Source organism: Symphalangus syndactylus, chromosome 5, assembly GCF_028878055.3.
Source record: "Symphalangus syndactylus isolate Jambi chromosome 5, NHGRI_mSymSyn1-v2.1_pri, whole genome shotgun sequence".
NCBI classification, from domain to species: Eukaryota; Metazoa; Chordata; class Mammalia; order Primates; family Hylobatidae; genus Symphalangus; species Symphalangus syndactylus.
Window position 1 is genome coordinate 18,022,355 of NC_072427.2, and position 27,644 is coordinate 18,049,998.

A 27,644-nucleotide genomic window follows, 5' to 3' on the forward strand; every position below is an offset into this window, starting at 1 on the left:
CCAGGAGGCTGAGGTGGGAGAATCACTTGAGCATAGACAGTTGAGGCTGTAGTGAGCCAAGATCGTGCCACTGTACTCCAGCTTGCATGACAGAGTGAGACCTTATCTCAAAAAAAAAAAAAAAAAAAAAAAAGCGGTTGGGGGGTGGGTGTGTGGTTTCCTATTTCAACTCCAAGAATGTAAAACCTTTCAGTTCATGAACTTCCAAGGTTCATTAACCTTGCTTCCATCAGGAATTTATTTTGGGGTAAAGAATAAGGTTGTGATGAAACTTTTTTTTTTCCTAACTAGAGACTCAGTTTATCCCAACATCATTTACTGAATCCTGCATCCTTTGTTCTACTGGTTTGAAAGGTTGTGTTCATCATGAGCTTTATTTTTCACTTGTATTTGAGTATGTTTCTGGCATCTAAAATCTGTTTCATTGGTGGGTTCTCTAAAGGAGATGAACAGACTGAGTGGGGAGTGATCAGAGAAGGTCTCTGTGAGGAGGTGACATTTCAGCTGAGGTCTGAAGGATGAGTAGAGGAATTAATCTGGCTGAGCACGGCAGGGTGGCAGGGTCTTTCAGGAGGAGGGAACGGCATGTGTGAGGGCTTTGTAAGGGCTGACATTACCAAATACCACAGCCAAGGTGGCTTAAGAAACAGAACTTGATTTTTCACAGTTCTTGAGGCTGGGAGTCCAAGATCGAGGTGCCATAGGATGGCATCCTAAGCCAGTTTTGGGCTGGGTTTCCTATCGCTTACAAGCAAAAGAGTACTAATTTTCAGTATCAGAACAAAATGGTAACACTCTGAGCATTTATTCATGCAGTGCTGAAATGCTAGCGTTGCTTTCTTGTGAAGCCTTCTCTCCTGGGCTTGCAGACGGCCACCTTCTCACTGTGTCCTCATGTGGCCTTTTCTCTTAAGTGCGTACACCTTTTTCTCTTCTAAGGACACCAGTCCTATTGGCTTAAGGCCCTTCATTTGACCTTAATCACTTCCTAAGACTGTTTCTCCAGATACAGTCACATTGACAGGAATTTGGCGGGGGGCGGGCACAGTTCAGTCTGTGTCAGACTAAGTGCATCAGGGGAACTGACAGGGACAAGTCCCGTGTGGCTGGCCTCCAAGTCAGGGAGCAGGTCACAGGAGATGAGGCTGAAGAGGTGAAGAGGGGCCTGTCAGGACTTAGGCGCCATGTTAATTAAAGATTGTGTTCTTCATCCTATGCAAGCAGGAGACTTTGAAGGGTCTTAGGCAGGGAAATGACATGATCAGGTTTACATATGTGTTTTTATACCCCTCTTTTAAAGTGCTTAAGATGCTTGTTGAATGAATGAAGACACTAGGTGTAAGCTTCATCCTGCAGGCCCTCTGAAGGATGGGGAAGAAGTGCCCATCTTTTCTTAACTCTTGAGGTTTCCAGCACAGCTGTCAGACTCTCCCTCTCCCTCTGCCTCACTGTGCTGAAAGCAATGAGATCTGCATATTAGCCCACAATTAGCCTTTAATTAGAAAAGCATGGGTTTGCCTTCACAAAAGGACAAATATCTTTAAAAATGGAATCACTTTAATTGAATAAATCTTTTACTGGATAGTTCTGAAAAGTCTACTTCTTTCATTACGAGCCCCATCCAGCAAGGCCGTTTGAACATGCTCAGTTAATAGAGCAGTCACTGGAGCATGGGTTTGAATAGGGTTGTTTGATCATGCAGGGTAGCCAGAGTCTTGGCCAGCAAAAGGCTCTTCCCCGATGCTCTGGGCTTCCTTTGTGGGTTCTCTCAAGCACCGCTACACAAAGCGTGGTCCAGAGCCTGTAACATCAGCAGTGGTTAGGAGCTTGCTGGGAATGCAGAGTCTCAGGCCCCATCCCAGGCCTCTTGAATCAGAATCTCTGGGGATGGGGCCAGGATATCTATGTTTTAAAATCTATGTTTTAAGCTCTCCAGGCAACCTAGACACACTAAGGTCTGCATTCAGAACCCAGAGGGTATCTACAGTGCTTTGTCCCATCAGCCTGTCAGATAGAGGGTCCCCAGGCAAGCCACCATCACCTGGAACTGCCAATAAGATGTTCACTCTACAAACAGTTATGGAGCAACTATGGAACGCCAGGCATTTCCTGGGACTGGGGATACCTGATAGTCCCTGTCCTCTAGGAGTTTAGCCTAAGAACTTTTTTTTTTCTTTTTTTTTGAGACAGACTCTCATTCTGTCGCCCAGGCTAGAGTGCAGTGGCATGATCTCAGCTCACTGCAACCTCCGCTTCTCGGGCTCAAGCGATTCTCCTGCCTCAGCCTCCTGAGTAGCTGGGATTACAGGCATGCACCACTACACCCAGATAGTTTTTCTATTTTTAGTAGAGATGGGTTTTCACCATGTTGGCCAGCCTGGTCTTGAACTCCTGACCCTAAGTGATCCACTCGCCTTGGCCTCCCAAAGTGCTGGGATTACAGGTGTGAGCCACTGCCCCCAACCAGATTTTTTTTTTTTTTTTTTTTTTTTTTAGATAGTGCGAAGGGAGTCATTTAAGAGAGAAGTCTGGAATTCTATGGAAGCACAGAGGGGTGCATCTGAGGTGAGTGCCTGTTGTTTCATCACACAGCATCAGCTCTCTCTTCTTGGGGTAGTTTCTTATGCTTTGGGGAAACTACCCCTTTCCCACCTCAATCTATGTTTCAGAGAAAACTGAGCTTACCCCAGGCTCTGCAGTGATGCAGCTCATGATGCAGGACTCAGGGGTTGCTGTAGCCATGGCCACAACAGCCCACTGGAGCCGATGGGAGGCAGCAGGACTTCTGCGGATTTCCAGGAAAGCAGCTCCTCCCGGCTCGATGTGAGGTTGAACGGGCATGAGACCTTTTAGTAGAGATGGGGTTTCACGGTGTTATCCAGGATGGTCTCGATCTCCTGACCTTGTGATCCACCCGCCTCAGCCTCCCAAAGTGCTGGGATTACAGGCGTGAGCCACCGCGCCCGGCCAATTTCACTGATTATTTTTAAATGAATTTTAAATACTTCATTTTTAAAAACCAGTATTGCAGAAGTCCTGCTGCCTCCCATCGGCTCCAGTGGGCTGTTGTGGCCATCGCTACAGCAACCCCTGAGTCCTGCATCATGAGCTGCATGAGGTCTGGAGCTGCCGCAGTCGCTGGGTGACCCTGAGGGATGGCCTGTCCAAGCATAAAGGGGACCCATGGAGGAGAACTGAGTCTGACTGAAAGACTGAGCCACCCGGGTCCTGGTGATATGGTTCATGTCCTTGTGCCGAGCCAGGCCTGAGGCTAGCCAACGCACTGGAATCTGCATAAATGTGAAGTAACAGATTCCCTTTTTGCTCAAGCCAGTTTGGGGCTGGGTTTCCTATCCCTTACAACCAAAAGAGTACTGAATTTCAACATCAGAACAGAATGATAATACTATGTTTGAATATTTATTCGTATGTTGCTGAAATGCGAGCATTAATCCTGTTTTTTTGTTTGTTTGTTTGTTTTGTTTTGTTTTGTTTTTTTGAGATGAGGTCTCACTCTGTTGCCCAGGCTGGAGTGCAGTGGCACGATCTCGGCTCACTGCAACCTCTGCCTCCTGGGTTCAAGCAATTCTCCTGCCTCAGCCTCCTGAGTAGGTGGGATTACAGGTGCACGCCACCATGCCCAGCTAATTTTTGTATTTTTAGTAGAGATGGGGTTTCACCATGTTGGTCAGGCTGGTCTCGAACTCATGACCTCATGATCCACCCACCTTGGCCTCCCAAAATGCTGGGATTACAGGCATGAGCCACCACGCCTGGCAATACTGGTTTTTAAAAATGAAGTATTTAAAATTCATTTAAAAATAATCAGTGAAATTGGCCGGGCGCGGTGGCTCACGCCTGTAATCCCAGCACTTTGGGAGGCTGAGGCGGGTGGATCACAAGGTCAGGAGATCGAGACCATCCTGGATAACACCGTGAAACCCCATCTCTACTAAAAAAAAATACAAAAAATTAGTCGGGCGTGGTGGCGGGCACCTGTGGTCCCAGCTACGTGGGAGGCTGAGGCAGGAGAATGGCGTGAACCCGGGAGGCAGAGCTTGCAGTGAGCGGAGATGCGCCACTGCACTCCAGCCTGGGAGAGTGAGACTCCGTCTCAAAAAAAAAAAAAAAATCAGTGAAACTAAAACCTTAATACCTTTCAAATACAAAATATGTACAAATGTGGAAAAATCAACTAAAAGTTTTAATTAAAATGTTAACATTGAACAAACATTATGATCCTAACATCATTCTGACATTGAGTGACATTCACCACCACCAGCCCTGCCGTTTCATCTTATTATCTTTTGGTTCTGCTAGCAGCTTCTCCCATTGTCCCAGTTAGGCCTACGGGTGGTTAAGGTTGCCCTCTGTTTCTAGTCCTATGTATGATGCGGTCTCTTTTTGGGTTCCCTAAACGTTGCCTTTGAAAATAATCACTTTGTTAAACTCTTCTCAACTATCTAGTTTGAGTGTTCCACTCATTTTCTGATACGTATCTCAACCCCCAAACAAAAACACTCATTGCAATCAGAAAACAAAAGTGCTAATTGATGCACGGTCTAAACTAGCTGGAGGTGAGGTGATCAGGGAAGGTTTTCTGGGGGAGGGGTCAGGCACTAGTTTGGAGGGATGAATAGGAGTTAGGCAGATATTTAGTGATGCAGCTCATTCTTCCAGACTGAGTCCTGTACTCACCTCCTCCAGGAAGCCTTCCCTGATCTGGTGGTGGGAGGAACTGGGAGATGGCAGGGAAGATATTCCAATGAGAGAGAGCAAAAGTGAAGCCTAGGGAGGCAGCAGGGGGCTGAGAGCTGCAGGGGTTTCAGCAAGTATGCCATAAGGAAGAAGTGGAGGTAAATGGAAAGCAGGTGAGGTGGGCAGGATCCAGGACCCCACTTTGCCCAATGTGGCAATGTGTTTTCTAGCATCTAGTCTGACTGAGGATGATAGAGCCCTCGTCTTCTGCTTGGATGTTTGAGTTGGTGGTCCTGATGGTGGGAGTGGACTGGGCATGATCAGTGCAAGGATTTCCCAAAAGCACAGGAAGATAGGAAAGAAATTATGTGCCGGGTACTTTGCTGGGTGCTCTTACAAAGATCTCAAGTAGATCCTACCAGTGACTTATGAGGCAGATGTCTTTTGGATCCACTTTAAATACAGGGAAAACTGAGGCTTACAGAAGACAGATGACTTTTTCAAGCCACCACTAATAGGGAATGAAAGAGGGCTTCAGACTGTGGTTTGCCTCTAAAGGTCAGGGTCTTGCCCTAAAAGGCAGTCTTTTAAAGTGTGTGAGTACATGTATGGGTATGAGCATGTGAGTGTATAGGAGTATGTGAACAAGTAATCATGTGCACGTGTGTGTGCGCGCACACACACACACACACACACAGGCAATACTTTTCCAGATACAGGTGGACAGAACAGAAGCCCTTTATCCCAGAGAAGAGCAGGCTGAATGGTGCTTTTCCTGAATCCTAGGGTTACTCTATAGAAGAGGAGGAGGATGCTAATGAGTGGAAGTTCTAGGATGGCCAACTTCACATTCCTTCCTATTAAGACCAGTCCACACTGCTGAGTCAGGAAGGATCTGAAAGGGCTCGAGCCTGGGCCAGGTGGTCAACCATCATGGGGGCATTGTGGGAGAAGCCTGTGCCTTGAGAGGGGCTGGATCAGATGGCACAGAGGGTCCCTCCCAGCTCTGAGACATTCCAATGACTGTCAAGGGGTAACCGAGGTTACCAGCGAGTCCCAGGACTCTGGCTTTCCCGCTGCAGGTAGGGTGGGTATGTGGTGTTAGTGTGTGGGGGCTCAGGGCCTTGTTGGTGAGCGTGCATGGTGAGTGTGCATTCAGGGGTTGACAGGAGCCACTGGCTGGGCCTCACACTCACAGAAGGCTTCAGATGTGGGCGCTCGATATTGTCCCCAAATGAGGTTACAAATGCAGTCCGAGAGATAAGCTGACAAGATGGCGAGAGGAGGACATTCATCATCCAGCCCTAAGCACAATGCATTCCCGAAGCCCGCTGCTGCTTGCTGTGTCCTAAGAATTAATTGTTCATAAATCCTTTAATTATTTTGTGGATAACACAATTATCTCGCATTTAAAACACACAATGGTAATTTGTTAAATGTAAACATTTAAAAGAGCTACAAATTTTGAAATGCGGTTGTAGCAATTTGTCATGCTTGAACATGCTGGAAACCTCAAAACTGTAAGTGATCTGGGTCTCTCGTGACTTTTGAGGACCCCAGGGTGTGGGTGTTCATGGATGCTTATTTGAGTATGGGTGATAGAGTGCATTTGTGGGGCTGTGGGGAGGTGTTTGTGTGTATATGAGGATTTGTATGTGTTTATGTGTGTGTGTGTCTCTGTGTTTGTGTGTGAGAGAGAGAAAGAGGGAGAAAGAGAGAGACTTTATATTCTGCAGGGGGATCAAGATAGGTTTATACGCTGCCGGGGACCATCTGTAGCTTGTGGGGACTGAGGGTGGGCCGCAGGGGAGGAGGCGCTGTCAGAGCACTGCAAATCTAAGACGTCAGGGGCATAACTTGATTTGGAGATTTGGCCCGAATAATCCTCTCGAAATAGAAAAATCAAGGACCCAGCGTGGAGGCAGCCTGTCTGGGCTCAGGCTGGTAATGAGGACTAACAAGGGTTGATGGAGCCTGGGAGCGATGGGCGGAGATGGCCCCGAGCTGCCTGGCACCCTGGGGCCTGCAGCCATCCAGGGCTGCCCTGCCTGGCCTAATGCTATCAGCCACGGAGATTCTCTGTGATAAGAGTTGAGAGAAGAGAGAGCAGCCTTGCCAGCCACAGAGGAAGGATAGTGGCCACTGCACAGTCTTCACAGGAAGCTGCTCTTGTGGGCTGGCAAAGCTGGGATAACTAAATGGAACATTCTAGAGGGTACTCCGTTAAGTCCCCACGAAAGCAGGAGGTCTTAGCTATCCTTAAAAATACATTACCTAATACATGTTCATTTTAGGTAATTAGAAGATATAGCTTGTCATAAAGAGAAAAGAAACAGCTTCACCCAGAGGTCACCACTGTACACATTTTGCTGGGAAGGAGCTTCTTGGGAACCACAGGCGGGGGTCAGGATCTAAAGTCAGGGGGAAAACCACAGTAGACAATTTCTCAGGAAGGGGCCACATTAGGAGAGGACGCGGCATCTTTCCATCCGTACAACTCAGCCATTTTCCTCTGGGCTTGAACTTGATCACCGCTTCATTGGTTGAGCCCTAGAAAACGTAGTTGGCTTGCATTTAGGGGACAGGTTGTACAAAAAAATACACATCTTGAAACATTAGCATCGTACTCAGCATGGGAGGATGCTCACATTCTGAAAGGCAAATGAGAACTGAGAGGGACTGAAATTTCAGCATTCTTGTGTCCTCATCTCACTCGTGTTCAGTGAGTGTCAGGTCAGATCTCCTGCATGATTTAAATTATTCTCTGTCTTTCTCTGTCTCCCTGCCGCTGCCCCCCACCACCCCACACATCTTGGGGACTGCACAGTTTAACTCAGAGAAGTTAAAGGAATGCATGATGTAACTATTATGTATCTTTTCAATCTTTCCTTATGCACATGAATGCATCTATAGGTTTGATTGACAAAAACGGGATCATAATGTCCATGATCTTTTCATTTATTATATCCTGGCTCTTCCTCTGTATAATATCTGTATCATCATTTTACTCTTAGCATGCCACTGAAGAGATAATACCATAATTTGTGTAATTATATAATCAATTTCTTATTGCGGGGCAGCTACTTTCAAACTTTTGTTATCCCAATAATTGCTGCAATAAATTTTCTTTCACAGGAATCTTTGCTTTCCTAACCATTTATTTTCCTGGCAGAAATTTTCTCAGTGAGGAATCCTATGTCAAACATATTTAGAGTTTAAGCCTTTGGTCACAGCTCACCAGCTATTTTTACTCTTATCTAGGGAAGGGAGGAACGAGCTCAGTAGCCCAGAAAGAGGAGGATTGGTCTTATCTGTGTGATGAAGGGCATTTGACAGTGGTCCCAGTTCTCACTCCACTTGTCTTATGGCCGTCCATCAACCTCAGTTTCCCATATTCGCCCTTCATCCATGGGATAATTTCCCCCTCCTAACCAGGATGAGCTGGGCTCAGTTCATCTCTGGTTTCCTTGGGGCAATAAAGACGCTCCATTACATTTGTGGAGTACTTTACAGATTTCAAAGTGGTTTTATGAGTTTTATCTTGTTGAATTTTCACAAGGCAGACTTTATTAGTTCTTCATTTGGCAAAGAATGGCCCAAAGGAGGTTCAAAAAAGTTAAGGGAGATTCTCCAGTTCACAGACCTCAGACCTGGAAACCAGACCTTCCGAATTTTAGTTCAGCAAACTGAAAGTGCCACTGGGGTCACAAGGCAAGAAAAGTCAGGGACTCAGCTGCAGGCTTTCTTAGTCACCATCCTACCAGAGCCCAGGGGAGGAGCCAGAACTTGCCATGTAGTGGACCACTGTTGTTTCTGCCTGCCCATCATTCCTCCTCCTTTTCTTTGGTAACATCCTGATTTTAGCTTGAAGACTACCCTTAGTAAGTGGTCACTAGCTTGGAGCATATGCTACATTTTGTAAGGCAGTACCTCAGCCTCACCAGGTCCTTCCTCCATTCTGTAAGGCCAGTTGCTTTTGGGTGATGAACTACTTGAAACGGATCTAGTCTCCCTTTCAGACTTCATCCTGGTCCGACTGTTCAGGGGATGCGTATTACCCGGGCCTGGCATATTCAATCTCATTGGCCACAGCAATCGATTCAGTGATGGATGTGTGACCCAAACTGGGTGAATGAGATTCAGCCCAGGGACTTTTTTTTCCTTGATGATTGGAAAGAGAAACTCTCTTTCACTGGATTTGGAGCTCCCAGGGGCCACTACAAGGGAAAGAACCTACTTGAGAAGGAATCCAGTGCAGATAAAAGCTAGGTCTAGAAATGGAAATTGATATAGCAAAATTCTGATGACATTATTTTGTCATCTGGAAATTCTGCAGATGCTGTGACGTACTGCTAAATTCCTATGAAAACACAAACTGGGCCTTCACTGCACCGAACTTCTGTTACAGCTCCTGCAGAACTGCCTAAGACCGAATACTTGCGTGATTCCACTAGTCTCACTTTTCACCTCACTATTCTCCCTTCTGCTTCTAAGTTTTATGCTGATGCCTCTGATTGAAAGAAGCTAGTTTTATGTCTATACCTTACTGAAAAGGGAGGCTGAGAAATGTAGTTTTTTTTTTTTAGATGATATCTTGCAAAGGTAGGACTTACAATGTGGAAGTATTCAAAAATTTGAGATGTCACTACAATCCACCCCTTTGCTGCATAATGTCAACATTTGTGTGCCCCATTTTAATGCTTATATTACCAGCCGTAATAGTAATAGTAATCTGTGCTTGCCTGAGAGAATACAATGATCACTCGTTGAAGAAAATGCACTCCCCCAAAGGAAGGACTCCAAGTTTCATTGTTTTTCTGTGGCATCCAGATCCAAGTTCAGGTTTTCTGGGTGATATTCATTTCTCCTCTAGCTCAGTCATAATATCATTGGTATTCTGTAGTCTGTGGACTAGGTTGTAAGATTAAGTACCACCCACACAGACTACATAAAATAGTGCAGAAAAGCAGAAAGAAATAAAATAGTAAAATGTATTAAATAGACATAAATACATACATGACACAGCAAACGAAGAAGAAAATGTGGATAGCAAATGTCTATGCTGCAGAACTTATTTTTCTGCAACTGGTCATGAGGCCGCAGTTGTTATCTATAATATCCTTCTCCTACCCATTCGTGTTCCCTTTGTCTTCAGCAAGTGAGCCAGCTGGGCATGATTCTTTATCTAGAGGGATGACCCAAACTTCATTCCTGGGGGATCTGAATACTTAATTGCTCTGCCATTATGGGATTGAAAGTTACCTTCTATTAACTTTTTTTTTTTTTTTTTTTTGAGACTGAGTCTTGCTCTGTCACCCATGCTGGAGTGCAGTGGTGCAATCTCGACTCACTGAAACCTCCAGCTCACTACAACCTCCGTCTCCCGGGTTCAAGTTATTCTTGTGCCTCAAACTCCTGAGTAGCTGGGATTACAGGCATCCACCACCACACCTGGCTAATTTTTGGATTTTTAGTAAAGACAGGGTTTCACTATGTTGGCCAGACTGGTCTCGAACTCCTGACCTCAAGTGATCTGCCCGCCTTGGCCTCCCAAAGTGCTGAGATTACAGATGTGAGCCACCCTACCTGGCCCCTTCTATTAACTTTTATCACCAGACATGGCAGTTGTAGAGGTGCCCCAGCGAATCTCTTGGTTTACAGAAATAGTCCTTTCTGCCCACATGTGTGACAGCAGTCTACTTGGATAATCTGGATCAGTCACTTTGTCCAACAGGGTATGATAAATCTCAAATGTCTGAGTGGGAGTTTCAGGTTCCAATTCAGTGGCCTCATTATTGTTTCCTCTGGTAAAAGTGTCCCTCCCATGGGTTCAAAGTCTTTGAACCAGCAGAGCCGAAAAGTCACAAAAAGCAAAAATTTAGCAAGTTGTTCATTAGGTATCATTATGAGAGAAGATACTCCTTTGTTTTTTTTTTTTTTTTTTTTTTTTGAGCCAGAGTCTTGCTCTGTTGCCCAGGCTGAAGTGCCAGTGGCACCATCTTGGTTCACTACAGCCTCTGCCTCCCGGGTTCCAGAGATTCTCCTGTCTCAGCCTCCCCGGTAGCTGGGATTACAAGCACATGCCACCATGCCTGGCTAATTTTTGTATTTTTAGTAGAGACAGGGTTTCACCATGTTGGCCAGGCTGGTTTTGAACTCCTGACCTCAGGTGATCCTCCTGCCTCAGCCTCCCAAAGTGGTAGGATTACAGGCATGAGCCACCAGCTACTCCCATGTTTACCTCTTATTTTTAGGGGGTGAAACAGCAGTCGTTCACTTAAGACATATGCTACATTTTGTAGGGCAACACTTCAACCTCATCAGGTCCTGTCTTCATACTGGACAAGGGGTCACTCCTCCATTCTCTCAGGCCAATGGCTTTTGGATGATGGAATACATGGGAAGACCATGTATGTGCATGTTATGCACATCAGCCCACCCCCATACTTCTTTCCTGTACATCTGTTCCCTGGTCACAAGCAATGTTGTGAGAGATGTCAACATTTTGAATAAGGCATTCAGTAAGTCCATGAATTCTGTGACTTTCAGAAATACGGTGGGAGAGGAAGATGTATTAGTTTGCCTTAGATTGCCATAATAAAATCCTACAGACTGGGTGGCTTAAACAATGGACATTTATTTTCTCACAGCTGTGGAGACTGGAAGTCCAAGATGACAGTGTTGGCAGGTGCGTTTCTTCTGAGGCCTCTGCTTGGCTTGCAGACACTTGCCTTTTCACCGTGTCCTCACGTGGCCTGTCCTCTGTGCTCGTGTATCTCTGATGTCTCCATATGTCTAAGTTTCCTCTTCTTCTAAGACCACCAGTCAGATTGGATTAGGACCCACCCTGATGGCCTCATTTTAACTTACTTTGGAGATACAGACCTGTTTAAAGTCTATATCTGGCCGGGTGCAGTGGCTCATGCCTGCAATCTCAGCACTTTGGGAGGCTGAGGCGGGCAGATCGCCTGAGGTCAGGAGTTTGAGACCAGCCTGGCTAACATGACAAAAACCCATCTTTACTAAAAATACAAAAATGAGCTGGGCATGGTGGCAGGCGCCTGTAATCCCAGCTACTCGGGAGTCTGAGGCAGGAGAATCGCTTGAACCTGGGAGGCAGAGGTTGCAGTGAGCCGAGATCGCACCATTGCACTCCAGCCTGGGCCACAAGAGTGAAACTCCATCTAAAAAAATAAAATAAAATAATTTAAATACAATTTAAAAATAAAGTCTATATCTCCAACTTCACTAACATTCTAAGGTACTGGGGTTTAGGGCTTCAACAAATAAATTTTGGGGAGACACAATTCAGCCCATAACAGAAGAAAAATCCGTATCTAGAATAAGTGTCTATTGGGGAAGGACTGACTCCAATGCGATCAGTCTACTCAGTGGTGGTAGGCTGTTTTCTCAGAGGTGTATCTCTTGTCCAGGCATCCCAAGTGGTCATTGCTACTGGCAAGTTATGTGCTCAGCAGTGGCAGTATCCTGGTCATGGGAAGTCCATGTTGTTGAGCCCATGCATAAGGTCCAGCTTTGTCACTATGGCCATGTTTTTCATGAGCCCTTAGAGCAAACATAGAGATGATTGAGGAAAGACTCCCTGACACCCAAAGGATGGCTTATTTTATTCACCCAAATATTGTGAACTTCCTTTTCTGCAGGAAATACAAAGTATTCTCATACTGTTTATTCTGAGAGGTTCATCATATTTCCTTCTCTCCAATACTCCTTGTCACCAGTCTGCCAATCTTGGTACCTCCAAGTCTGATCAAACCATTAGCCATTGCTTATGAGTCCCGGAGGATTCACACTGCAGGGAATTTATCTTTCCAAACAAATGGGAGCATGAGATATCCCCTGAAAAGTCGTCCCACTGGGAGATATTTCTTTTATTCCCTGTTCTGTTGGACTACTTCTATGTGGACTTATAGTCCATTTGAATCTGATGCTTCCATATTGTGCAAAGCCATCTAAAAATTAGGTGCTTGGCAGGGCATGGTGGCTTACACCTGTAACCGTAGCACTTTGGGAGGCCAAGGCAGGAGGATTGCTTGAAATGTGGAGTTCAAGACCAGCCTGGGCAACATAGTGAGACCCTGTCTCTATAAAATTTTTTTAAAAAAATCAGATGCTAGTTTTTACCTTTTTAATCAACTGGTCATGTTGAATTCCTCTTAAGGATATAGGCATGAATTGAAGAAGAGATAGATAGAAATGTGGAAAGAATAGACACCCTGGGAGGTGAGCCATGCAATTTTTACAATCTTTTGGATCTGCTAAGTTTATTCATTATGTATCACTTTCATGTGATGATGAAGTGCTCTTGGATACACCTTAATGGTGGTTGACAATCCCCTATTTACTAAGGGCAGGCCAATTGCAAGGTTACTAGTTTTACTGTGGTTGGACATTCCATTTCTTCCAGGGCCAATAACAAGCAAGGAGTTCTTTCTCAAGAGTGTGTTTGCCTACCTACAGGGCACTGATTTGTTTTGAAGCCCCAGAGGCCCTAACTATGGTTCTTGTATTGGGGCTGGCCATAGGCTCTACATGGCTTTCAGTCAGGCACATATCTACCAAGTCATGAAGGCCTAGTCTCAGTATCCTCAGTCTACTGCAGAGCCTTTTCTTGCTCTGTGTCTCACACAAAGCTGGCAGCCTTATGGGTTACTTGGCAAATGAGCATGGAAGTTCAGTCAAATGTGTCATGTTGCTTCCAAATCTAAAGAGAACTGTTGGCCGGGCATGGTGGCTCATGCCTGTAATCCCAGCACTTTCGGAGCCTGAGGTCGGGAGTTCGAGACCAGCCTGACCAACATGGAGAAACCCCATCTCTACTAAAAATACAAAATTAGTCAGGCATGGTGATGCATGCCTGTAATCTCAGCTACTCGAGAGGCTGAGGCAGGAGAATCGCTTGAACCCAGGAGGCGAAGGTTGCAGTGAGCCGAGATCGTGCCATTGCACTCCAGCCTGGGCAACAAGAGTGAAACTCCGTCTCAGAAAAACACAAAAAACAAAAACAGAAACATAAAAAACAAATAAAAAAAACCTGTCAAGCAAGGTGCAACAATATGGCTTTCATTTTGGCATGATATAACCCAAACTTTGGACCCCAGACACTTCATGAAGTAGCACATTCCTGAATTTTTATGAAATTTATTTCTATAACCTGGTAAACATGTGTTTCTCCAATCCAACAAGATGACTTAGTATGTCTTGTTCACCAGCTGCTATCAGTATGATGTCATAAATGTAGTGGTCCCGTGTGATATTCTATGGAAAGATGTGATTATCAAAGTCCCTGTGGACTAAATGTTGCAGAGTCTGAAGCTGATGTATCCCTGATTGTGGAGGCCAAAGCAACTCCATCTTGGATACTAATCTGCCATGTTGACACCTGATTAACCACCTGTAAGATTTCTGGTTTATCTATTGTTCCTTGTGCAAGAGCACCTACTTAGCATAAATCCTGCCCTTAGGTCGAAACAACCTTGATACTTCAATTGTCTTACACATCCCTTCAGAGTCACACTTTCCCTGTGGTATATAAGCCCTGGGTCTGGGGAATAATGGTGCAGGGACCCACCATCTTGTCTTTCTACTGCCTGAGACACAGACATGGCTTCTGTTAATAAGTCCCTGTTAAATGTTTCTTTCTAAGAAACTAGGTTTGTCAGCCTTTTTCTTCAGCCTCTCAGCTTCCTTGGACTTTGAGGGTAAGTTTATATAGGTCTGTCCACAGCAGAACACTGATGTAAGAAAGTGAAGGTAAAGATATATCACTCTGCCAGATGAAAGCAAAGCACTTCTGGAATTCTTTGTCTATCGAGATAGAGAAAAGTATGTATTTGAGATCAATGGCTCAAATACTATTTGCCAGGGTCCATGCTTAATTGCTACCCAGTAACTATAATACATCTGGAATGGCAACTTCATTTGGGGTCATTAAACTTACAACAACCTACTGTTTAAGATTTATCTATTTTCTTTTTTTTTTTTTTTGAGACAGAGTCTCGCTCTGTCGCCCGGGCTGGAGTGCAGTGGCGCAATCTCGGCTCACTGCAAGCTCCGCCTCCCGGGTTCACGCCATTCTCCTGCCTCAGCCTCCGAGTAGCTGGGACTACAGGCGCCCGCCACCGCGCCCGGCTAATTTTTTGTATTTTTTTAGTAGAGACGGGGTTTCACCGTGGTCTCGATCTCCTGACCTCGTGATCCGCCCGCCTCGGCCTCCCAAAGTGCTGGGATTACAAGCGTGAGCCACCGCGCCCGGCCGATTTATCTATATTCTACAAAGGCCAAATAAGAGAATTAAATGGGACTTCCACTTTTCAAATATTTGATAATGGCATTAATCCTTGCAATGCCATCACGAATGCAGTAATGAATGTTTGCCATTTTTTTTTAAGTAAAGAGAGTTCTAAGGACTTTCACTTGATCTTTATTCCAAACTAGCTTTTACTCAATGGGTCATAGAGTGAGTAAGCGTGGGGATTTTGTGGTCCTGTGTTACTCATTTCAACTACACAGTCATGAACTGGTGAAATAAACATGGTGGGACTCATCGCCAACTTCATTTAACCCTTGCTTCAAAATGCCTCTATCTTAGCAGTAGAGCGTAGTGATGTTCTATGTTGCCAGGAATTAGTGTTAGCTCAGAGTCAGGGTCAAGTAATCCCCCCAAATTTTAGGTATTCCTTTTTTTCCCCAGGGTACAATTATTCTGAAAAGTATTTGCATGTGCCTTTGGTAACAGTCAGTGAAAGATTTATAGTACATGCTTGTGATGTTGTTACATAATCCTTTTTCAAGAGTACCCAATCTCCAATGAAAAGGCTCTGACTTTTAAACTGATTTATGTCTGGGAATTGAGTGACAGGTAGTGAGTCTCTATAATGGTGGTTCAGATCAACTTTCTGCTTACCAAGTCCAGCACTTTTTTTTTTTGATAGGCACATCATGTAGAACCTTAGAGGGTAGCACATTTATTTCAGTCATAGAAGCTTCATTATCTCCAAAGATCCATAGAGGTAAGATCATTCTGTTTGTTATTCTGGCCCTGCTACCTGTTATGGTAACCACATCTACATTTTCTCTTGTAGTTGAGTACATCCATTAGACCTTTGTCATTCTGAGTTTCCATCAGTCACTTAAATCTAGGAGCTCATTACAATGGCAGCATCTTCTATCCTTGTACTCTACTTAAGGTATTTAGCTATGAATGTGATTGTAAAGGATGCTGGTGCTTCTGTTATCTATGTATTTCTCAATCTTATGGTGAAGAGACTGTCATCTGAACTTCTCGGAGGTTATTTTTGGGGTAGGGGTTGTGAACACATGATAAATCTGCTCTTAAATTCTTCTCTCTTCAGCTTAATTCTTTCCTCTATATTATATCAACTTCTTTCTGGCATTTTAACTTCATATAGGTTACTCTTGACTCTAGTTTTCAATCCACCAACCAAGTAAATAAATAGAACATTTCACAGTTGCTTGAGTCAGTAGTTTGAACCTAGAATCTCTGGTAGGTGTTCACACATTGAAAATGCAACCTGGTTTAAAATTATATTCTTTTCTCCCTGTTCCAGGCCTATGAGACTTCATTCCCACACAAGTTCATTATAAATATTGTTTTAATTTTTAAGTTAACATACCAGAAAAATGGACTTTTTTGGGGTGTATAATTCTGAGTTTTAACACACATATAGATTTGTATAATTACCACCACAATCAGTATACAGAATAATTCCATCACCCCAAATAACTCCCTTGACCTATCTCTTTGTATTTACACCCATGTCCTACTCCTAACCTTCAGAAACCATTGACCTGTTCCCTATCACTACAGCTTTTCCATTTTGAGAATATTGTATTAATGGAATCATATAGTATGCAGCCTTTTGAGACTGGCTTCTTTCGTTCAGCACAGTGCATTTGAGATTCATGCATATTATTGATGTGTATCAGTAATCCTTTCCTTTTTATTGCTGAATATTCCATTGAATGGTTGTATAAAAATTTGTTCACCCAGTTCCTCTTTGAAGGACATTTGGTTGTTTCTCAATTTAGGTGATTATGAACAGAATTCCTATATAAACATTCATGTACAGGTTTTTGTATGAATGTAAGTTTTCATTTCTTTAGGGAGTGGGATTTATTTCAATACTTGAAGCGGGATTACTGGGTCATACAGTAGGTGTATGTTTAGCTTTATAAGAAACTGTTAAACTGTTTCCCAAAGTGAATTTATTACTTTGAATTCCCATTAATGATGTATGAGAGTTTCAGTTGCTTGCCATTCTTGTCAGCATTTGGTACTGTCAGTTTTCTATATTATGTTAGCCATTCTAATAAGTGTGTAGTGGTATCATGTCCTGATTTTAATTTGTGTTTTCTTCATAGCTAATGATGTACATCTTTTCAGGTGTGAATTTGCCACTTACATATCCTCTTTGTCTAAGTATTTTGTGATTTTTGAAGTTGGGTTGTCTGTTTTCTTACTGTTGAGTTTTTCAGAGTTAAGAAAAATACATTCTAGATAGAAGTTCTTTGTCAGATATGTGACTTGAATGTATTTTCTCCCAATCTGTATCTTGTCTTTTCATTTTCTTAACAATACCTCTCACAGAGCAAAAAGTTGTAATGTAGATAAACTCAACTTTTTATTTTATTTTATTTTTTTAAGGATTATGCTTTTGATGTCATGTCTAAAAACTTTTTGCTAACCTAGGTCACAAAGATTTTTTCTTATATTTTCTTCTAAAAGTTTTATAGTGTTAAGTTTTACATTTAAATCTCTGATCCATTTTAAGTTAAAAAAATAAGCTGTGAGGTTTAGAATGAAATTCATTTTATTTTGCACATGGATATCCAATTGTTCTAACACAATTTGTTGAAAGAAATCCTTTCGCATTTAAGTTGGCTTTGCACCTTTGTCAAAAATCAGCTTTCCCTATATGCATGCTGATTCTTCTAGTCTCTTTATTTTGTTCCATTGACCTATCAGCCTGTCCCTTCACCAATACTATACTGTCTTGATTACTGTAGCTTTATAGTAAGTCTTCAGATTGGTTATTGTAATTCCCACAAGTTTATTCTTTATAAAATTGATTGTTCTAATGCTTTTGCCTTCCATATCAATTTTAGAATTAGTTTGTCTACATCTATAAAAGTTCCTGCTAAGATTTTGATCAGAATTAAATTAAAGTATAAGTCAATAGCTTTATCTTGTTGGGTCTCCAAACATCCATATAGGTAAGTTTATAGATAAACTTACCTATTTTCAATTCTGCTATTGAGCCATCCAGTGAGGTTTTAATTTGTGTAATTGTGTTTTTCAGTTTTAAAATTCTTTTATCTGGCTCCTTTTTATGTTTCCTATTTCTTAGCTTAGGCTTTCCATCTTTTTATTTTGGCAAATCCTTACTTCTTAAACATTTTTGTAATAACTGCTGTAAAGTCTTTGATATTTCCAACATCCGTGAGACATCTCCACATTGGCATCTGTTGATTGTCTTTTCCCATGTGAATTGGGATTTTTTTTTGCTGCTTGTTATGCTGAGTAATTTTTAATTTTATTCTGAATATTTTAAATATTATGTTGGGAGACTCTGGGTCTTATTTAAATCCTATGGAGAATGTTGATACTTTTAGCAGTAAATTGACCTAGTTGGGTTCAGGCTGCAACTTCTAGCTAACCTTCTGTGAGTTGTAGTTCCAATGCCAGTTGGGTTTTCAAAGTCTTTGTAGTGCTCATTGATTCTGTTTCACTTGTGTGTCACCCAGTGGCCAGCCTGGGGTCTGGGCGTGGTCTATCTTGTGACTCAGTTTTTGGTATGCTGTTTAGCATCAGATCTACACATGTGGAGCTCAAGGGTGAGCCCATAGTTTATAAGCAACTTTATAGGATTACTTTTCTGAGCTCTTCCCTCTCTGTAATTTTTATGAGATTTTCCATGTCCCTGGTATTTCTCCTTTTGGTCCTCTATCCAGAAAACTGAGGCCATAGACACCCTCACTCTGTCTTGTACTTCCTGCAACTATACTTACATCTGGAACCAAGCCATGGAAGGAAAAAGAGAGACAAACAACCTTCAGGGCTTGCCTCATTCTCTTGGGTTTATGACTCCTCAAATTGGAGATGAAGATTCCCTTCCTCAAAGTTTAAGGGTCTGAGGAAACCCTGCTATCACTTCCTGTCCTATCCCTGTGAGATTGCCTGGAAGTTGGAGCCTGAGAGAATGGTCAGAAGAGGGAAAAACAGGAAGAAAAAACTGGAGAATTTCTCTACTTTCTCTGAGCATTAGAAGTTCTCTCTCTTGCTCCTTGAGCCAGAGCTAGAGGGCTCTGCCTTGAGAGCTCTCAGTCCACGCCTGGTATCTACTTTTAGGATTCTGAGTCTCTTGAGTCTAGGCTGGGGGATATCAGAGAAAAATGAGAATATTCACCGTCAGTTCAGTGGTTCTTTGAGTTCTAGTCTAATTCCCCACCTTCAACTTTTTATTTTTATGTTTTTTTTTTTTTGTTTTTTTTTCCAGAGACAGGGTCCTGCTCTGTTGCCCAGGCTGAAGTGCAGTAGTGTGATCATAGCTCACTGCAGCCTTGAACTCCTGGGCTCAAGCAATCCTCCAGCCTCAGCCTCCTAAGTAGCTAGAGCTCCAGTCATGGGCCACCATGCCCAGCTAATTATTGTTTTAAATTTTTTTTGTAGAGATGGGGGTCTCACTTTTTTGCCCAGGCTGGTGTTGAACTCTTGACCTCACGTGATCCTCCTGCTTCAGCCTCCCCAAGTGCTGGGATTACAAAGCATGGGCCACTGCACCCAGCCTACTATTTACTTTTCAGAGACCTCAAATACCTCCCTGCACTCGATCCAGGTCTTATAGGTATATTCACTGGGAGATACAGAATACAGTGTGCTTACATCATCTTACCTGGAAACAAAATTCCCTCCCCATATTTTTGACAATGTACATGGCAAAGTCCTGCATTTATTTTGATGTATTGACCACCTTTTGCCAAGCATAACTTTGTAATTGGACTCCTAGAGAATACTGTGATTTGACCCTCATGATAGGTCTGGAGGCAATGAGAGGATACACATAGGTCCTAAAGAGAATCTTTAAAATGTAACTATCTCAGGTAAGGTAATTACACAGGGTAGAACCAGCTTCATGACACAGGGAAAGAGGAAGCTCAGTGGCTTTTGGAGATTAGGGTCCTAAGGGCCATCTGGATTTTCCAAAATATCATTATTCCAGTTCTTGGGGTCTTCTTTTTCCTAACAACTGTCCTTTCAAAAGACACAATAGGGCTTTGGGTTCAAACACTAATGTCATTTGACAAACCACCAGATTCTGAGTCTGATTTTAGTTATATCAGCCCTGCTGGAGATAAGAGATTCATTCTTTCTCAGTGGTTGTAGAAACTCCTTGGTTTTCTAACCATACTTTGAGCTGAAAACTTAAAACCCCAGCCTTTCATTTTTACCTCTAAGCTTACTAGTGCAGTTATAAATCAGTAGTTTATTCCCCAGTCCTTGTATTCCTCAGGATAATGTTCTACCATAGCTGCCGCTCTGACTACCAAAGTCTTCATTCTCTGTTCTTCATTTCTGGTAGACACAGGTTATTTAAGAAACAAATTTGTCACTAGGTGTTTTAGAGTAGCAATATCACATTCTTTATTGAGAACTGGATTCTCACCCTGTCAGGTTAGACAGCCTATCATTCCTGGAGTCTCATTTCCTCAAAGGTCTATTGCTCCTTGTAACATCTGCTATTTTTGCTCAGGGTTCAATTGCAGACAACAGAAGCCATTTTGCCAAATTTAAGCAGAAACAGAGTTAAAATAGTGTATGTGGAAGTCGAATTCTAAAATGGCTCCCAAGATTCTTCCCCCATCGTATATATGCCTTGTCTAATCCCTCTCTTGGAGTGTGGGCAGAACTTTGAATATGACCGAATATCCTTTTGTTATGTTACATGATATGGAAATAGGAATTTTGTAGTAATTAAGATCCCTAATCAATTTACTTTGATTAATCGAAAGTGAGATTATTCCAGGTGGGTCTGACCTAATCACACTATACCTTAAAAGATACAAGAAGAAATAGCAGATGCTCTTCTGTGGTCCTTAAAGGAGCAACCTGTCGTATTGTAGAGAGGGCCATGTGGCAAAAACCTAAAGGTGGTCTCTAGGAACTGGTAGGGGTCCCTGGTTGATATTTAAGAAAATGGGGATCTTAGTCACAAGGCCACAAGGAAGCTAATTCTGCCAACAACCTGAGAGAGCTTGGTAGTGGGTCTTTCCCTAGCCAAGTCCCTGATGAGGATACAGGTAGGTGACATCTTATTTTCAATGAGACCCTGATCAGAGGAAGTAGCTAAAGTGTGCTCTTGATCCATGGAATGTGTGAGATCATAACTGTGTGTTGTTTTAAGCTGCTAAGTTTGTGGCAATGTTTCACACAGCAATAGAAAATGAATACAGTATGCTAACAAGCTTACAGAATTTCTAGAAGTTCCAGGACCCAAGTTGGAAAGCCACAAAGCCAGAATTGACACAGGTAGGAGATGTGTCCAACCATACAATGAGACTTATAGCTGAAACCCTGTTGCTGCTCCCACCTGAAGCACATCTTTCATCAAACCAGGGATCAAACACCATGACTAAAAGCTGTCTATTTCAATAGGGCTCAAAGAACTTGTCGCAATGTTTTCTCATCTGTGAAAGAAAAACAACCATAGTATTTACCTAAATAATTACTTATAAATAAGTAGTTATAAGGATGAAATAAAATAAAGCTTTTAAAGCATTGGAGTAGTATACAGCTCTTGATGTTCTCTATGTATTAGTTATTATTACTAAAGATGGACTTTCCCAAGGCTTAAGTGGAGACTTAACTTTGCATCTTTCTACTATCAAAACCCATTCTTCTTCTTTTTTTCTTTTTTGAGACAGAGTTTCGCTCTTGTTGTCCAGGTTGGAGTGCAATGGCGTGATCTCGGCTCACCGCAACCTCCGCCTCCCAGGTTCAAGTGATTCTTCTGCCCCAGCCTCCTGAGTAGCTGGGATTATAGGCGCCCGCCACCACACCCAGCTAATTTTGTATTTTTAGTAGAGACAGGGTTTCTCCATGTTGGTCAGGCTGGTCTTGAACTTCTGACCTCAGGTGATCCACCCACCTTGGCCTCCCAAAGTGCTGGGATTACAGGCGTGAGCCACTGCGCCAGGCCCCATTCTTCTTTTTATTCCTTCTTGACTTTAGCAGAAAGAGTGATCCAGAAACTCAGTTTGAAAGAAACTGTGCCAATTTTCCATTCTTAGCCTCTCCAAGGAGAGAAAGATCCACCTCAAAGAGGCAGAGGAAATCCTGCATAATGGAGCATGAATGTTTTATGAATTTGGTCCTCACTGAGGAAACTAAATGGTCAATAACATGCTCATTAATAAGTGTGGCATTTTGTTTGGATTTCTGAAAATGATTGGACTATGCACAACCACATGAACTCATGAGGACTTGTTGAAATTCCCCAGATCAGTTTCCTTGCTTTCATAAGAGTCCCTCTTTCCTGACTTCTGCCTCTGGTGTCATATACCATTTTCCAAATATACATCTCTTTTTCTCCTCTATCAATTGTCTAGAATTCTTCTCTGCCTGTCATTGGGAGGAAAGGGTGTGAAAGTTTGGAACTTCTGCCTTTATTGGCTATGGAAAACGTGTGTGTCTGTGTGTGGGCATGGGCATGTGCATGGTGTGTATGGGGGTGGAGAGTGAGGCAGATGGTTTTGTGATGATGTTATAGACCCTCAGAACTGATGCAAAGGAAAGGAATTCTGTCCAATAAGGGTGCAGAGTAAAGGGGCTAGTGAAGCTGTATCTAAACCAGGGGTAAAATGACTAATGGTATCAAGAAGGAATATAGTTAGCCATGCTCAGAAATATAAACATCATGAAAGTAAAATATTTAAAGCCAAGATGCTAATTAAAAATATAGATATATTAAAGGTGGCAGTGACCTGGGATATTTTCCCAGAGAGCCATGGATGGCCAGTGGTTGTGGAGAGGTCTTGGAAGCTATTCATGTAGTCAGGATTTAAGCAGCATCTAGGTCAGCATAAGCCCTAGGTATTAGTCATAGCCCTTGATTGTAAACAACAGGACTTGCTCTGGCTAATTTGAACCAAAATAGATTCACCTGGAAGGATTTAACTTCACTTTGTACAGCAAATAAATGACAGAAATCTGGAGAGCTGGGTTTCGAGTGGTGAGATATATGGACCACTGAGTAGGATGATGCTCGATTTATATAATAAAAATATTTCAAGAGAATTCTGTCTTCAGGTAATGGCAGAGGACTTTATGCCAGATAAACTTTCCCACTGATAACAATATTAAATTCTTGGCAAAATACTGAAAATAATTATTTGAAGGCACAGTAGAGTGAGAAAAACCAGGGGCTACCACCCATGAAATAAGGCAAATACCCTAGGCAAAACCCACATTTGTCTGACGTTTTCTTGAAGGCATTCCCAGTCGAAGCAACGTATGAGAGTAGAGCTAAATCAGAATACAGAATTCCTGGCCAGGTGTGGTGGCTCACGCCGTAATCCCAGCACTTTAGGAGGCCAAGGCGGGCTGATCACCTGAGGTCAGAGTTCGAGACCAGCCTGGCCAACATATAGTGAAACCCCATCTCTACTAAAAAAATAGAAAAATTAGCTGGGCATGGTGGTACACGCCTGTAGTCCTAGCTACTTGGGCAGCTGAGGCAGGAGAATCACTTGAACCCAGGAGGTGGAGGTTGCAGTGAGCCAAGATCGTGCCACTGCACTCCAGTCTGAGTGACAGAGCAAGACTCCATCTCAAAAAAAAAAAAAAAAAAAAAAAAAAGAATCCAGAATTCCTAATAGAGTGAGTAGACAGAGTGACTAGAATGGCTGTAAATTGAGGGGGTGGGTATCCAGGAAAAGAGGCAGTCATCTGAGACAGAATGGGTTTCACCTGGCACTCAAGAATCCACATGGATCTTCCCTCAAATCCTTAGCTGACCCCTACATTGTGAAGACATGGGGCAAGACTCCAAGGAACCCCAGAAGAAAGTCCCAGGGATCTTACTAATCAGATGTTGTAGCAACTCCCCAGGGTTGTGGACACACAATTTAGAGTTCAAGTTTTGGCAAGTTAGGGAGGCTTGGCAAAGCTTTCTGTTAAAATGCCAGAAGGGCCAAACCTTAGGAGTAAGGATCATATGCAAGGACTAAGGACTACTCCTTAGGATGAGGGAAAAAACAAAAATACCTACCCCAAGAAAACTTAAAATCAAGACTCCACAAGATTGAGGTTATCTGCCTATAATTTAGCTTCTTGCTAGAATAAAAATCAATACTCTTCTAAGGAAGACAACAGCATCCAGAGTCTCTACAACTTATCATCCACACTGTACAAGATATAGTATGACATGAGAAGACACAGGAAAATGGGACCTATAGACAAGAGATAAATCAGTCAATGGAAGCATACTCACAGCTGGTCCAGGTGGTAGTTTTAGAAGGTGAGGACTTTAAAATAATTGTGATGAATATGTTGAAAAGTCTGCAGGAAAAGATGGACATGATGGATGAGGAGAAGGCAAATTTCAGGAGAGACCTAAAAACTATGGATCAGAACCAAATGGAGATCCCAACATAAAAAAATGAAATATACAAAATAGAAGTTTTAGTGCATCAGATTAACAGCAGATTGGACAGAATAGAAAAGAAGATTAGTGAACTTGAAGACCGGTCGATGTAAATTATTTAAACAGAGAGGGGGAAAAAAAAGAATAGGGTTCCAATAACCTTTGAAAGGAATATTAAGGAATGTAGAATATATGTAACTGGTGTCCCAGAAATACAAGGATCATGGAAATACAAGGAGCATGGGGTAGGGAAAATAGTTGAACAAATATTGACCACAATTTTCCAAATTTTATCAAAAACAACAATTTACAGATCAAAAAAGTAGAGCAAACCTCAAGGAAGATAAATACTAAGAAAGTCATACGTGGTCAATCTAATAAAATCAATAGATTAGAGAAAACATATTAAAGGCAGTCAGATAAAAAGTATGCAAAGGCAGCATCCAGGGCATAAGGGTAGGCATAACAGCAGACTTCTCATGAAAACATTCCAGAAGAGAATGAGATGACATATTTAAAATCAGAAAGAAAAAAAATATCTGTCAATTGAGAATTCCATATCCTGTGTAAAAATTTCTCAAAAATGAAGACAAAATAAATAGAAAAAAAATGGAGGCAAAATAAAGATAGCAGATAGATGAAGGCTAAGAGAGCTACACTATATGAAATGCTAAAGGAAGTTCTTGAAGTTAAGGGGAAATGATACCAGGTGGAAATTTGGATTTATAAGAGGGAATGAAGAGTGCTGGAAGTGGTTAAAATGTTGGAAAATATAAAATTATTTTAAGAAGTGTTTAAAAGACAATTATTATTATTATTATTTTGAGATGGAGTAGTTTTGCTCTTGTCTCCCAAGCTGGAGTGCAGTGGTGCGATCTCGGCTCACTGCAACCTCCGCCTCCTGGGTTCAAGCGATTCTCCTGCCTCAGCCTCCCGAGTAGCTGGGATTACAGGTGCATGCCACCATGCCTGGCTAATTTTTGTATTTTTAGTAGAGACAGGGTTTCACCATGTTGGCCAGGCTTGTCTCAAACTCCTGACCTCAAGTGATCCGGCCTCCTTGGCCTCCCAAAGTGTTGGGATTACAGGCGTGAGGCACTGCACTTGGCCTAAAGAACAATTCTTTAAAGTGAAAATAATAACAACATCTATTGTAGAGGAAAGGAAATATATAGGCAGGAAAGAATAAGTATGTAGAAAAATACATGACAACAATAGTACAAAGTCTGGGAGGGGTAAATGGAATTTTACTCTTAAAAAGTTTTTAATATATGAAATAGTATAATTCAAGGTAGACTGTGATATGTTAAGGACATGCATTGTAATCCTAAGGAAACCACTAAAAAGTAATGCAGCAAGATATATGGCTTACATGCCAATGGAGGAAATAGAATGGAATATTATAAAAATCTGACTAACTCAAAAGAGAGTACGGAAAGGAAGAAAAGGGAAGCAAACGCAGAGGCCATAAATAGCAAAAAATAACAAGAAGATAAAATTAAATCTACCATATCAATAAATTTGTTAAATGTACATGGATTAATACTCCAATTAAAAGATAGAGATCACCAGAGGAACAAAAAAAACAAGACCCAACTATATGCCATCTATAAGAAACCCCCTTAAATCTGAAGACATAGACAGATTGAAGGTAAAAGGATGGAAAAATATATAAATTGTAAACATTTAGTATAAGAAGACTGATATGAATAAATTAACATTAGACAAATTAAAGGGTACTACAGAGAAAAAGAGAGTCATTTTATAACAATAAAAGGACCAATTTAACAAGAAGATATAGCAATTCTAAATGCTTATGCATCTAGTAACAATCTGCAAAAATACATGAAGCAAAAATTGATGGAACTGCTGTGGTCTGAATGCTTGTCTCCTCCAAAACTCAGGTTGAAACTTAATCCCCAGTGTAACAATATTAAGAAGTTAGGAAATCTGACTATGGTATTTGAGAAGTGAGACCTTTGGGAGGCAATTAGGATTAGATAAGGTCAAGATGGTGGGCCATTAGTGGCTTTATAGGAGCAGAAGGACCTGAGCTAGCATGGCTTAGCCCCCTTGCCATGTGATGCCCTGTGCCAGCCTAGACTCTGCAGAGTCCCCACCAGCAAGAAGGCCCTCACCAATGTGTCCCACCTTGACCTTGGATGTCTCAGCCTTCAGAACTATAAGAAATGAATTCCTTTTCTTTACAAATACCAGTCTCAGGTATTCAGTTATAGCAACAGAAAACAGACTAAGACAGGAACTAAAGGGAGAAAATGAAAAATCTACAGTTATAGTTGGAGATTTTAATATATCTCAACAGTAATTCTTAGAACCAGTAAATAAAATGTCAGTAAGTATAAAGAAAACCTGAACAATACTATGAACTAAATTGACCTAACTGGCAATTATAGAAAAGACCCACCATCTGTAGAATTATACATTCACATTCTTGTCCAATGGATATGGAATGTTCACTATGCTAAAACATATACTTGGCCATAAAACTAATCTTGATTAATTTTAAGAGATTGAAATAATACAGAGTATGTTCTCTGAGCATGATGAAATTAAATTAGAAATAAATAATGGTAGGATATTTGGAAAATCCCCAAATATTTGGAAATTAAACAATATACTTCTAAGTAACCCATAGGTCATGAAAGAAATCATAAAGCAAATTAGAAAGTACTTTAAACTAAATGATATTGAAAACATAGCATATAAAATTTCTGGGATGAAGATAAAGCATCATCACTTGAAATGATCATACTAATAAAAAAAGATTTAAAATCAATGCTCTGGCTTCCACCTTAAGAAACTAGAAAAGGCATAAACTAGACCTAAACTTAGAAGCGAAAATGAAATGGAGCTAGGTGCGATGGCTCATGCCTCTAATCCCAGCTACTCAGGAGGCTGAGGCTGGAGGAGCACTCGAGCCCAGGAAGTTGAGGCTGCAGTGAGCTGTGATCATGCATGCCACTGTACTCCAGCCCGAGTGACAGAGAGAGAGAGAGACCCTGTCTCAAAAAATATGTGTATTAAATAAAAAAGGAAAAGGAAATATTAAAGATAACAGCAGAAATCAATGAATTAGAAAATAGTCAAAGAAAATGCAAATGACAAAAGAAAGAGTTAGTGAACCTGAATACAAATGAATAGAAATTCTGTAATCTGAAGCAGAGAGACAAAAATGATTGAATGAAAAGGAGAATAGAGAATCAGGGACCTGTGGGACAACATCAAAAGGTCTAACATCGG

At 42.0% G+C, this 27,644-nt stretch overlaps 1 protein-coding gene across 1 annotated transcript in view; it reads left to right on the forward strand.

Moving 5' to 3' along the window:
• The first annotated feature begins 2,489 nt into the window (after positions 1–2,489).
• NTRK3 (neurotrophic receptor tyrosine kinase 3) overlaps positions 2,490–27,644 on the forward strand; it is a 561,369-nt gene continuing 536,214 nt past the window's right edge. The window contains exon 1 of the mRNA XM_055277323.2: positions 2,490–2,565. The gene's annotated coding sequence lies outside the window, so the exon portion shown is untranslated. The remainder of the gene's footprint in view (positions 2,566–27,644) is intronic.